Raw genomic sequence first — 14,209 nt, forward strand, 5'->3', positions numbered from 1 at the left:
TTAATTGAAAAAAAGAAGAAAAAAAAGAAGAAGAAAAAAGAAAAAAAAAAGAAGAAAAGCTCTCATTCTAATACTGTTGCTTTAACAGAGTTCCTCACTTTTTTTTTTTTTTTACAATGTTCTAGAAACCATCCTTTTTTTTCTTTTCTTGAATCTGTCCTTGGCAATGTAGATTAATCTTGGTCACAAGCAGGCAAGGAGTCAGATATGACTTGGAAACAGTTTCAGAACACTTGTGAACCACTTTCTGGCCTATAGAGGAGGATTCCAGGACAATCATGGGACATGATTCAAGGAGTCATCATATCTGAGACATACCAGTTAATCAAAGCAAAAGTACAGGGAGGTTGAACTTACAGGTTTACTATAGCCAACTTCTTTAATAATTAATACTTGTCTTTTCCCTGTCTTGTGTTCTAACAACCATAACAATTGTTTGTCCTTAGAGCTATACAAAACCCTCTCTTGGTTTTTCTGTTTCTTTGTTTGTTCTTTACTTTGAGGACTATTTGAAACTAATCACTTATTTTGGGGGTGGTGAAATAATCAGGAGACATCAGGTGTTTGTGATGTGTACTCTTCTGTACACTTTTGATCCATAAAGAAGAGCTCTTATTCCACAGTGTTCTAGATTCAGTGTTCTAGAATCCTCCCTTTGTTTTGTCTTTCCTGAATGTGTCCTTGGCAATGTAGATGAATCTTGGTTACAGGCAGGGAAGGAGCCAGGTATGACTTGGAAACCGATTTCAGGACACTTTCTAACTACTTTCTGGCCTATAGAGGAGGGTCCAGCACAATCACGGGTCATGATTCAGGGAGTTACCATACCCGAGACATTCAAATTAGCCTAAGCTAAAGTACAAGGATGTTGGAGACTTATATGTTTAGTATGGCTAACTTCTTTATTCCTATTTGTCTTTTCCCTGTCTTGTGTTCTAATAACCATGACCAGTGTTTCTCCTCTAAGCCTTGCAAAGCCATATCTTGGTTTTTCTGTTTCTTTGTTTGTTTGTTTGTTTGTTCTTTCCTTTGAGGCCTAGTTGAAACTAATCACTTATTTTGGGGGTTGTTTGATAATCAGGAGACATCAGGTGTTTGTGATATGTGTTCTCCTGTACACTTCCGATCCATAAGGAAGAGCTCTTATTCCACAGAATCAAAAAATGTGGGCACAGGGGTCTTTTATGAGACTGATAGTCCACCAAGGACCATTGATGGAAATAACCTAGAATCCGTTAAAAGATGTAGTGCATGGCAGTTCAGTGTCCAAGTGGGTTCCATAGTGTTGGGAACAGGGATGGTCACTGACATGAACTGATTGGTGTTCTTTGATCAACTCCCCCCGATTGGGGAATAGCCTTACCAAACCACAGAGGAAGACAGTACAGCCACTCCTGATGAGACCTGATAGTCTAGGATCAGAAGGAAGGAGAGGAAGAGCTTCCATATCAGTGGACTTGGGAGGGACATGATTGTAGAAGGGGGAAGGAGGGTGGAATTGGAAGAGGAAGAATAATGGAGTACAGGGTGGCCAGAAGTGAATAAACTGTAATTTATTGAATTAAAAAAATGAAAAAAAGGAAGAAGCGCTCTCATTCCAGTACTGTTGCTTTAACAGAGTTCCTCACCTTTTTTTTTTTTCAGTGTTCTAGAATCCTCCCTTTGTTTTGTCTTTCCAGAATGTGTCCTTGGCAATGTAGATGATTCTTGGTTACAGGCAGGGAAGGAGCCAGGTATGACTTTGAAACAGTTTTCAGGACACTTGTGAACCAATTTCTGGCCTATAGAGGAGGGTCCCATACAATCACAAGTCATGATTCAGGCATTTATCATTCCTGCGTCATACTAGGTAGTCAAAACTAAAGTACAAGTATATTGAAGACTTACATATTTAGTATGACCATCTTCTTTAATAATTAATGCTTGTCATTTCCATGTCTTGTGTTCTACCAATCATAACCAATGTTTGTCCTCTAAGCTATACAAAACTATCTGTTGGTTTTTCTCTCTCTCTCTCTTTCTTTCTTTCTTTCTTTCTTTCTTTTTTCTTTCTTTCTTTGTTCTTTACTTTGAGGTCTAGTTGAATCTAATCACTTATTTTGGGGTTTGTGAGGTGATCACGAGACATCAGTTGTTTGTAATGTGTGTTCTTCTGTACACTTCTGTTCCCTAAATAAGAGTCTATTCCAAAATTTTTGCCTTAAAGGAGTTCTTCACTTTTTTTGTTGTTGTTAACAAGTTTTAGAATTCACACTTTATTTGTTTTTAATGAATCAGACCATGTCAATGTAGATGAATCTTGTTCACAGGCATCAATAGAGCCAGGTATGACTTGGAAAAAGTTCTCAGGACACTTGTGAACCACCTTCTGGACTACAGAGGTGTGTCCTAAGACAATCACAGGTGATGATGATTCAGAGAGTTATCATACCTGAAACATTCGAGGTATTGAAAGCTAACGTATAATGATGTTGAAGACTTATAGGTTTAGTACGGCCATCTTCTTTAATAATTAATGCTTGTTCTCTCCCTGTCTTGGATTCTAGCAACCATAAAAAATGTTTGTCCTTTAAACCATACAAATCCATCTCTTGTTTTTATTTTCTTTTTTCTTTGTTTGTTTGTTGTCTTGTTTTGTTTTTTCTTTTTAATTTTTGGTCTACTTGAAACTAATCACTTATTTTGGGTTGGGGATGTAATTAGGATGTGACAATAGAGAGCTCTTAGAAGCTTTGGTTAGGGATGCCGAGAGGGAGGCTGAAAAGGAAATTGAATATTGTCATAGGATATTCCGTTCCTACCTTTTAATGGAACTTACAAAAAAAAAAAAGCTGAAGAAGATAGAACTGTTATGCTGACATATTAAGATGATCTCTTTTCAGGGGATAATTTACTGTGATTTTTACTTGCCTCCTTTTTCTGGATGTGAGGTGGGTTTTGCTTTATATCCCATCTGCTGCTATACTAGACACAATTTTTGGTGTTGAAAATTGACCTCACAGCCTTGCACATACCAAACAAGTATTCTACCTCTAAGCTACCTATTCCTTTCCCTGATACCCTTATAAAGTCAGACATTTGGCTCATTTTACAAGTTTGTAAAACTTGTAAAAAACTAAAGTATACTCAGCTTTATAAAGGTTTGCTGGGTGAGCAGAATCTAGGATGGGTTGTTAGAAATAATGAATGAATAAGAGTGTGCTTGCAGGTAATTATTACAGGCCAAGTAACTACTGCTTTAAGGTTTGTTTGTTTGTTTGTTTGTTTGTTTGTTTGTTTGTTTTTTGTTTGTTTTTGTTTCTGTGACTCCCCAGTGATTCTTTCTGTGTCCTCTCTGTAGATCTTTCTATAGACAGTAGAAACAAGGCTCCTACAAGTGCCTTTGTGCTGAGTCCTTGGGAAAAACTTCCCTGATCCAATCTGCCACACTTGAAAAAGAGAAGGTAAGAATTCAAAGTGCTGGGGTTTTTTTGTTTTGTTTTTTGTTTTAAGGCATGCATGCCCTTGTGGGTACTGAGGGATCCTGATAGGCCCTGAAGAAAAAGGATCTGGCAAGAGGAAATTATATTGGGACTTTGGCTGGTCGGAGACATCTATGATATCATGAGTACCCTTCAAGCTACAAATCATTTTTTTCTGCCCCAACTCAGAAGTCATGGCTATGCACCACTACCCAAAGAGGTCATTTTCCTCAGATACCTGTTGATAGACAAAGAAGCCTAAGCCAGTGTGGGGTTTGTTTGTCTGTTTGTTTGTTTGGTTGGTTGGTTGGTTTGAGACAGGGTTTTACTGTGTAGCCCAGTCTGCCCTTCCAACTCATGATCCTCCTGCCTCAGCCTCTTGAGGGCTGGAATTATAAGGCATAGGCTACTATGTTTGACTAGAATGTTGTTTTTGTACTAGTTAATAAGAGAATGTGATATCAGCTTGGCCTATACACTGGACAGTCTGTGTTGAAATCTTCTGGGAAGCTTGCTGGTATTATTCTTTTTTAGATTTTGAAAACTAAATTTTGATAAAATTCTACAATTTTCAAAAATGTAGCAAGATTGGTACAAAACCTCTCTGTATTCCCTTTTTCCAAGGCCACCAGTTATCAGCAGTTTGCTTTCATTCGCTCTTTGTTTCTTTTTACAAATCATTTGAGCATAACCATTGAGAGAGTGGTACTTATCAGAGCCATTCTGACATGAAGACAGGATGCAACCACTGGTATAGCAGAACATTGGTGGTGGCGCAGGCCCCAGAGGTAATGTCTCTCTGTAGCTACCAAGCATATGTTTGTAAATCTAGTGTAGTCCCTGATGTTAGAGAAATCTTGGCCAATCATAGAAGTATTTCTTAAATACTCTTTCCCTTTCACAGTTCTTATCATGTATTCTTCTATGTCAAATGTTAATAGCTTGAAAACCCTCAATTTTGTGAGCATTATTATAATTACCATTTAATTCATTCAGCAAACATATTGAGTGCTTTCTATTTGGTAGGGGTATAAAAGGTAAAAGATACTCATCCTCTTAAGAGTTTAATGTCCAGTGGAAAGAATGTAAAGTATCTTCTAACAAGAGGAAGAATGTTCTGCTAATGGGAACAGTTCTCTGGTTAAGGATCTGAAGGGTAGGTATCTGGAAGCCACTTAACTGGTTGTAACTGTACATATCGATCTTTACGACCTTCTGCTCTTAGATGACAAAGTTCATGAATAAGGAAGGGCATCCTTTGATGTCATACATCCACCACAGGCAATGGAATCAGGCAAACTTGGACTCAAATTCTGGCCCTTCCTCTTGATCTTGGCTAGTTTACTTCTCTGTGCCTCAGTTTCTTCATTTGCCAAATCATATCTGAGGATGGTAGTGAGAATTTAGTTGAAGTAATAGTTGCTCTGTAAAATATTCATTTCATCTCCCCTTACAAAAACATGGTATGTTGGCAATAACATGTAAAATATTAGATATTAAGGTGGGCTCCAAGGGGATGTTTCTGGTTTTTTCAACAGATAAATATCTAATTGCTAGTTTTACTAGGAGAGATAATGGAGATTATCTTGTGGGATAATAAATATAATAGCAACAGCGATTTGGTAACCATTTCTTTTATGTTGAGTACTGAATAGCTCTCTAAGCAGAGACAATCTCTTAGAGGTGAATCTTGAAATGGTGAAGCACAGCCAACTTGCCTAGGGTCAAAGAGCAAGGAAAAGATAGAATTAATTCCTCTGTAAATCAATGGAGTTTCCTTGGAGCCTCAAGAATTAATAATAATAATAATTATTATTATTATAATAAACAAGGTAAAAGGTAAAGAGAAGAGATTGCCAGGCAGAGGGAATAGAAGGTGTTATGATAGCACTGAGGTGGGAGAGAGAAATAAAGGATTCACAGATGTTTGGCTGCATGTGGGAAAAGAGAGATGAGCCAGGCAGAAGATTGACAGGCTTTGTGGAACCTCATTAAGGAGCTTGCGCTTTATTCCAAAGATAGCCAGAGGCTACTTGAAGATTTTTTTTATTAAACTTTTTCTAAACTGAGTGTGTGTGTACTTCAAAAAGTATTCAGTGGAGCCTAAAACAGGTTTAAATCATTTCTTCCATGTTTCCATTCATTTCTTCACTGTTTCACTTGCATTCCAATATAGGTGATGTTTCTGTGTAAAACCTACACCAAAATGTAGGTAGGTGACTTTGACTATCTTCTATGAATATTGGTAAGAAGAGTTGCCATGATGGTAAAAGAAGTGGCACTTCAGAATGCTGGTAGAAGTTTAATTAGGTTTAATACCTCTTACATTTTAGGCTGCACTAAGGGAAATCGTCCAGTTTTCATTAAGCCCCGTGAAATAGACAGCAATTGAAATTGAGAGAAAAAGTAATTTATGGAAACCTGGATTTAGCATTGTAAATGGAATTGTGCATTATAAGGCTTTGGTTTAAATATATCATAATTAGATACTTCTGTGACTAAATGGAAATTTGTCATTTTTAAATTTTGTGTATGTACCATCTGTGATGGTAGACAGCACATTTGTGAAACTCTGGAAAGACTGTAACATTTTTCTACTATATTTTTTCATATTTTCATTCAGGTACTAGAAGGTTTTAATATTTGAAACTGTTTATATGTACAGCATAAACCTCACAAGAGAAAATTGGTGTTCTCTTCCCCTTCACAGACATACTTTCAAACAGCCTGTGCTAGTTAGCTTTTAGGGATTAGAAAAAAGTGCTTAATTGGTGACTTGATGATTTAGGATTGGTAGACTAGTTTTTTTTTGGAATTAAACTCTGAATTTGGATAGCTCATCTCTATGTGGTCTCTTCTAGGTGGTTAGTCTGGACTTATTAACAGAGTCTTAAGAGAGAGAAGCAAGGGAGAACAAATATCAACCAGTACATAAGTACCTTTTCAAGTGTCTGCTCCTGTCACACTTGCTATTGTTCCATTGCTAATCACAAGAGTGCTTTTATGAGCAAGTCAAGAGTCATTGTGGGAGACCTTTCAAAGAGTGGGTGGGTATAAGGAGCTGTGAACAAATTGGTAACCTTTACAGCAATAATGCATAATAATTGGTAATGAATGGAAAGCCATAGGGAGGCAGTATGGTTTTGGAAGTAGATATTCTCAGAAATGGGTCAACTGTTCTCTGCTCTTACATAGCTTTTATGGAAAGGGCTCCCATGTTTCCTCAACACCCATTCAAGTTTTATCACAAAATCTGTATATTACATTTTGTCGTTAAGAAAAATGACGTGGGAATCTTCCATTCATCCATGTGATGAAAGAAACATTGGCAATTTTGCCTCAAACCCCTCTCCCCTTTGTTGGTATAATGTTCTTGTGGAATGTATACAATTTACCCTTGTTCATTCAAATGCTGATTTCTCTACCCCAGTATCTGGTTTCAATCCTACATTGCATTGTGACTGTCTCAAGTTTGTGTAAACTTACCAACATTTGTTCTCTGTAATTGTCAATTAAACAACCAGCCAGTGCTGTGCAATGGTGAGAATAGGGTGGGACAGCCTGGTCTTGGGGGGAGGAGAAAGAAGCAGGTGGGAGGAAAGGAGAGCAGGGATTGGCAGGAGAGGACTTCGAACCACAACGAGAGATGAACCAGACCTAAGGTATGACTAAAAGCAAGTATAATGGGTGAAATCTGAATGGTAGAAAACTGTGCGGGCTTGGAGGTTTAGGATGAAATGACTATTGCCCAGCATTGTGCTCTAGGTTAATTAAATAAATCCTAATCTCTGTATAGTGATTTGTGTATACAGCTGGTTTAGGCATAACTGCTGTTTAAGTAAAAGGTAAATCAATAATAAATATTAATAACCCACAACATTCTTTTAATATAATTTTTACCTACAAGAAGAAATCCTTATTTGGCCATTGTAATATGGACAAAGGATTCTTTGTAAATATGTTTTATTTATTAAAATTTTAAAAATATTCCTGTGGTTGCAGTGAGGAATCCAGCATCATACTGTGGAGTCCACAGTCCATCATTTGGGGGCATTAGGCTTTGACCTTTGTTCTGGAAGCTCTCAAAGGTAACATTCTTTACCTAACATTTTTTTCAACAGCATGAGGACTAAAATTTATTCTATAAAATGTAATGATCCTTGGACATGTGGGAAACTGAGTAAAACACTCATTTTGTGCAACATAGGAGTGTGTATTCCTCTTGAAAATTGTGTGATGATAGAACTTTTGATTCTCTTATTTCCTCATAGGATAAAAATTTAGAATTCCTGATATCTAAGTCAGAAACTTGAAAAGAGCCATCCATATTTATAATCATAGTATTTGACTTAGCACTTTATCTAAGAATTTATTATATGTTAATTGAAATATAGTAGCAGAAGATTAGTGATATGTTGAGTATCAGTCACGACTTAGTTATACTAGGAGTATTACACTGTATATTAGAAACAGAGTAGAGCATGTGTTACCATTTATGTAAAATATAGTGAGTGAGGGCTAAGTATATAAATTTTTGCTTACATAGATATGAAATATCTCTGAAGAGATGTTCAAGCACTAACAGCTCAGGAGGCATACATGACCTGCACTAGTGGTTGAGAGTGAGACTTTTTTCACTGCATAAGTTCATATGTACATACCTTTTGAATCTTTTAAAAAGATTTATTTATTTTACGTATATGAGTGTTGTATCTGTAGGTCACTTGCATGCCAGAAGAGGACATTAGATCCCAGTATGTGATCTAACGTATAACCAATTCTCGTGTGGTTGCTGAGAATTGTACTCAGAACCTCTGGAAAAACAGACAGTGCTCTTAACCTCTGAGCCATCTCCCCAGCTCCCTTTTGAATTTTAAGATGTGTTATTTTCCTATTTCAAAAACTAAGTGTATTTTTAAGAAGAGGTGATACATAGTAATGGGAATTCCCATGACTTCCCAACTTGACTTGATCAGATTTTTTTTAATTCCAGTTAAGTTGTTGTTTTTGTTTGTTTGTTTACCTGTAGAAATTCTTCTTGGTATACTTCTGACTTTTTTCTTGTGGTGCTGGGGATTAAGCCTTTCCAGAGTTTTCTATCTTTGCACATACTACATACATACTGTACATCTGAGTTACATGTCCAGTTTTGAATAAATAGCATATTAAGGATAAAAGATTTCTTATCAGAAACATTTGTCTGAATAATTGAAGAAAGAATAAATAAGTAATCTATTAGCTAGAGGTTGAATCATATGGCAGGGTTGGGTGGTTTGAATTGTATTAACATGGAAGAATCGTGTTCACCAAATATTAAGTCTATTGCTATATTTTTCCAAGAAGCTATGAAAATAGCCCAGAATAAACAAAGAGTCATTAAGTCATGCTGTCTTTTCACAAAAACCTGGGTAAACCATTCATCAAGTATATTAACTTGAGTACCTCCCCAGAAAATAAGCCACTTGGAAACCATTAAACTTTATTTTACACCTTTTAAAGTTTTTGAAGCTGGGGATTAAACCCAAGGCCTTAAGTGTGCTAAACACGCTTTCTATCAATGCAGCCTCTATAATTTTTGAAAATACCATTGACACTAACAAAACCTGTTTTCTTGGAGTCCTCACAAGGTGAAGCTTCTATGATTTCTCCGGTGTTATATTAAAAACATTCTTGCAGGAAATCTCTTTAATTTTGAGGCTCATATGAAGGAAGAAATTTAAAATTTTGCATACCCACCTAAATTCCTCCCTGTAATATTGTAGCATTAGAATATGAAGAAGAAATCACATTTCTTCCAGGGCTTCTTCGTAGTATGGTCTGGCTCAGTGTGAATAGCACCAGGGACAGAGAGTCTCTTGGTGATTACTTGTCCATCACAGATGTCACCTTTGAACTGTTTTCCCTCTTCTTCTGCATTACCAGTAATCCAACTCTTTTTTCATATTTACATACCCTGAGCCTTTTCTCACAGTTGAAAAAGCCTTCTCTTATTGCCTTGATAGTCTTATTTGTGACAGAATCTTCCAAATGTGTTAACCTCCCATTGTTACCCAACCAAGGACAATGCATGGAGAAGACCTAAAACCCAGGCTCAAATGTAGTGCATAGACTCAGTCTCTAAGTGGGGACCCTAGTAAGGGGAACAGGGGCTTTTTCTGGCATGAACTCAGTGGCAAGCTCTCCATTCCCCCAGGGGGGTGGAGCTTTGCCAGGCCACAGAGGAAGACAATGCAACCAGTCCTGGTGAGACCTGATAGGCTAGGGTCAAATAGAAGGGAAGGAGGACCTCCCATATCAATGGACTAGGGGAGGGGCATAGGGGGAGAAGAGGGAGAGAGGATGGGATTGGGAGGAGATGAGGGAGGGGGCCACAGCCAGGATACAAATTGAATAAATTGTAATAAATGATAATAATAATAAACAAAATATTTAATAAAATTAAAAGAAAAATTAACAAAAAGCTATTCTACCAAAAGAAAATATTCTTTTGAACAAAAAAATTGTTAAAGCACTTATTTTAAATCTAAAAAAAAAAAAAATCTAGTCACTAATTTACCATATGTCCTATATACTTTCTATGGTTATACTATTGGCTTTTGAGTTCTCTCTTTTCCTCTGACTAATTTCTACAACGGTTAATAACCCTGGGTCACTGATCAGAGTTCTAATTAAGGCAGGACTAGAGCAAAACTCCACCTCACACAACATACCTTCCTTTCAAATTACCTGTCTGTAGACTGGATCCTTCAACTTCTCAACAGGAAAATCCTACTAGACATGTTAGTTTCCTCTTTATATACTGTATATGTAATTTTCTCAATAAATAAATTGAATGGCTAGAGCAAAAATAAGTTTACAAATAAGTTTAGAGTATTATATTTTCAGAGATCCTACACTGGCTGCTAATGCGTACTTTTTCTTTCACTAGCCTATTGGTGATCTAATTTCTGTTTTAGTTTCCAGTAATGCATTATTTTTTAAGGTATCCAGCCTGGATACCTGCTATATTTCCCAGTTGGAGCAGCTCTTCTTTTTCCTTTTATTTTATTCTCTTTCTTGTTTTGTGACAGAGTATCATTGTATTCAGGATGGTCTAGAGCTCATTACTCTTGGCTGGCTTGAACTTGTGATCCTCCATACCCACTTATCAAGCCCAAAGGTTATATGTGTATGCCATCACACCTAGCTCACCTTTTTGTCATATACCAGAACCAAGTCTGTTTGTTTGAGGAACTATTAAGGACTCTGGGCTAGTCATCATAGATTAGATTTGCTGGTAGGCTTTCTTTTGTTCTTTGTACCAACTATATGTATAGTTCTGGCAGATTTTGTAACTAGACTTTTAGGTACACATGTTAAAATCTAACTTAAATTAGCCTAAGAAACAAAGAGTTCACTGATAAATGAATAGAGGCCATAGGTTGCTGCTGCTTTTAAGAATAATTATATCCAGTACCCAGAGCAGCCCCAAATTTTCTACTGTTGGTTTTAATTTTCTCTGATTTAAATTTTCCTCTACCCAGACTATCTGTATCAAATACACTGCATCTTTCCCATTACTCCAAACCCTAGGTTGTAGCTAGAGGTACAACTCACTGGTAAAGTACTTGCTACCAGGCAAAAGGTGCTGGGTTCCACCCTCAGCACTGCCAAATGAATGAATGAATGAATGAATGAATGAATGAATGAATGAATAGAAAGCCTAAGATAGCATTTTGGTCTAGCTTGGGTCCTCTGACTGAGAACCAGAAAATATATATGTGTTTGGGGGAAAGGGGAAGTTACTCAAATTCTGATCACATGGAAGTAGGCTTTTATTAATCTTTCATTCATATAGTTACTAAGTACTCATTATGCACTGAATGCTGTATTAGCCTCTGTAGTTATCAGCATGAATGACACAAGCACGATCCATACCGTCTTAAATTATAGACATGTTTCTGATGTCTATCGCATTTGTTCTTCTGAATGAGAATTGAACATCTTCCCAAGGGTCTTCCTTGTTTAACTTGTTTAACACTATAGATTTTAGTATGTTTATCCTTTATTATATGTCTAATAACCACTTATGAGTAAGTATATACCATGTGTGTCTTTCTGCTTCTTGGTTACCTCACTTAAGATGATCTTTTCTAGTTCCTCTCATTTGCCTGCAAATTTCATGATTTCCTTGTTTTTAATAGCTGAGTAGTATTCCATTGTGTAAATGTACCACAATTTCTGTATCCATTCCTCCATTGAGGGACATCTGGGTTGTTTCCAGCTTCTGGCTATTACAAATAAAACTGCTATGAACATGGTTGAGCAAATGTCCTTGTTGTATAGTTGAGCATCTTTTGGACATATGCCTACGAGTGGTATACCTGGTTCTTGAGTTAACACTATTCTTAATTTTCTGAGAAAGTACCAGATTGATTTCCAAAGTGGTTGTACAAGTTTACATTCCTACGTGAACAGGACAGGAGCTTACCACAGAGACTGCCTCTGAAAGACTACTGATAGAGATATCGAAGCATAGCCAAACTTTGGGCAAAGTGCATGGAATTTTATGAAAGAAGGGTTATATAGAAAGACCTGGAGGGGACAGGAACTCCAAAAGGAGAGCAACAGAGCCAAAAAAGCTGGGCCCTGGGGGCTCTTCAGAGACTGATACCCCAAACAAGGACCATGCATGGAGAGAACCTAAAACCCCTGCTCAGATGTAGCTCATAGACTCAATCTCCAAGTGGGTTCCTTTGTAAGGGGAGCAGGGTCTGTCTCTGGCATGAACTCAGTTTCAGGCTCTCTAATCATCTCCCCCTGTGGAGTACAGCCTTGCCAGGCCACAGAGGAAGACAATGCACCCAGTCCTGATGAAACCTGATAGGCTAGGGTCAGATAGAAGGGGAGGATCTCCCTTATCAGGAGAGGGGCATAGGGGGAGAAAAGGGAGGGAGGTGTTGGGTTTGGGAGGAGACAAAGGAGGGGGCTACAGCCAGGGTACAAAGTGAATAAGTTGTAATAAATAATAAATGAATTTTTTTTAAGTATAGACATGTTAAAAATAGACTCTGATGTGCTCACAGTGAGACAAAGAGAAGTTACTGGCTCTAGAACTCAAATGGCAAGGGTTCTGGGCCACTCTGAGGCAAGTGAGAGAAGGGTGCTGGAAGGAAGTGTTAACTGAATTGAAACCTGATACTGGTGAGAGTGAGCTATTTGGTAAGGTAGAGTGAAGATGGGTAGTCCAGAGTAAGAGGTAGTATATAGTACATACAAAGCTATGGGGAAGAAAAGAACATGTTGTAAGTATTGAAAAGAAGCAAAAATCAAGCACCACACAATATCTGTTAAGGGTCCAAACCTGGCTCTGTCCCCGGCTTTGCCTGTCCCAGGAAGTAGTTCTTGTGGGTTGTTTTGTTTTTCTTGCTATCAGGAGGGAGGATAGGCAATTCTTTCCTTTTCTTGCTCCTGAGCTCCAGGGTCTTATGTAGCTCAGAGTGTCCTGGAACTTACTATGTAGCTCAGGTTGCCTTGAACTTTTAAAGTGATCCTTCTGCCTCCTAAATGGACATCTGGGTACACAGCAAGGTTAATGATTTAAGGCATGTGCCACCATGCCTGGGAGGGTAGGTATTTCTCTGTTCTTTTTCCTTTAGTCTCCTGATCAGAGTACTATCACAGTTTTGTTTACCTCCTTCAAGTCTGAGAACATCTGGGTACACAGCAAGGCTAATGATTGGCACCTTTGCAAAAAAAAAAAAAATGTTATCAGTACACTTTATTTTGAAAGTGTCTGTTTATGGGATTGACCCTGGACTTTTTTCTGGGAACTTGATTTTCAGTAGGATTCTACCATTCCTAGAATTAATAAAGGTGGCTTAATGTACCTAAACTCTTGATACCAGCATATGGTTTATGTTGAATCTCTATTTTCTTTCTTGGAGCCTGGAATTTTGGTATATGCCAGTCAGAAGGCGAGTCTGTGATTATTACATGGGCACTGAATCGTTAGTGAATTTCCCTAGTAGGCAACATATTGTCATAACATGTTGATAGGCAAATTGCATCTTGTATCTACAGTAGGAAATTTGTGGCTGGTCTCTCCTGGCTTTCACATAGTACCCTTTCTCTACGATGATAGTGCTTTGTATTGTTTCACTGTAGTAAACCAATTATATCCTTGAGTTATATGGAATTCTTTGAGTCTTCCTGGTGAATGACAGAATCTGAAGATGGTCACAAGGATCTTTTCCATGGTACCCTTAAAAAAAAACAATTAAATTCTTAGCTTTTTGTTTTGTTTTTGACAGGATATGGCTATATATCACAGGATGGTCTAGAAGTCTAACCCAAATGGGCCTTGAAGTCACAGTCCTTCTTTCTCTGCCTTCCAAGCAGTAAGATCACAAGTTTGCACCACCAAAAGAACCAGGGCAGAGAAAGGGCTCTCTGGGGGGTGACACTGACTCATTCAACAAGTGTCATAATTAGATCTGCATTTTGGAAAGAATAAATGCCCATGAATCAGGAAATTTTGTTAGGGGAGTTTGTTTCATCAGGTTATAGGTTAAGACCTGAAAACATTATAGTAAAATGGTTTGCCAATGGACTAAAAATTTAGTCTAACATCCAAGCTTCCCAAGTTCCAACCCAAGTTCCTTCATCAAATCTTTATTGAGTTATTCTTTGAGCCCTGTGAGAGGGAACATGTGAGGCATATTGGCTTTACTTCTAAGCTAAGACCTGCAAATACAAGCATCATGATA

General features: G+C 37.6%; 1 protein-coding gene across 3 annotated transcripts in view; it reads left to right on the forward strand.

Annotated features, from left to right (window-relative positions):
• Jade3 (jade family PHD finger 3) overlaps window positions 1–14,209 on the forward strand; it is a 109,544-nt gene that overhangs the window by 11,049 nt on the left and 84,286 nt on the right. For all 3 annotated transcript variants that reach the window (XM_055607907.1, XM_055607905.1, XM_055607906.1), the window contains exon 2: window positions 3,341–3,443. The gene's annotated coding sequence lies outside the window, so the exon portion shown is untranslated. The remainder of the gene's footprint in view (window positions 1–3,340; window positions 3,444–14,209) is intronic.

The sequence above is a fragment of the Psammomys obesus genome, unplaced genomic scaffold (genome assembly GCF_907164565.1).
Source record: "Psammomys obesus unplaced genomic scaffold, mPsaObe1.curated_primary_1811, whole genome shotgun sequence".
NCBI classification, from domain to species: Eukaryota; Metazoa; Chordata; class Mammalia; order Rodentia; family Muridae; genus Psammomys; species Psammomys obesus.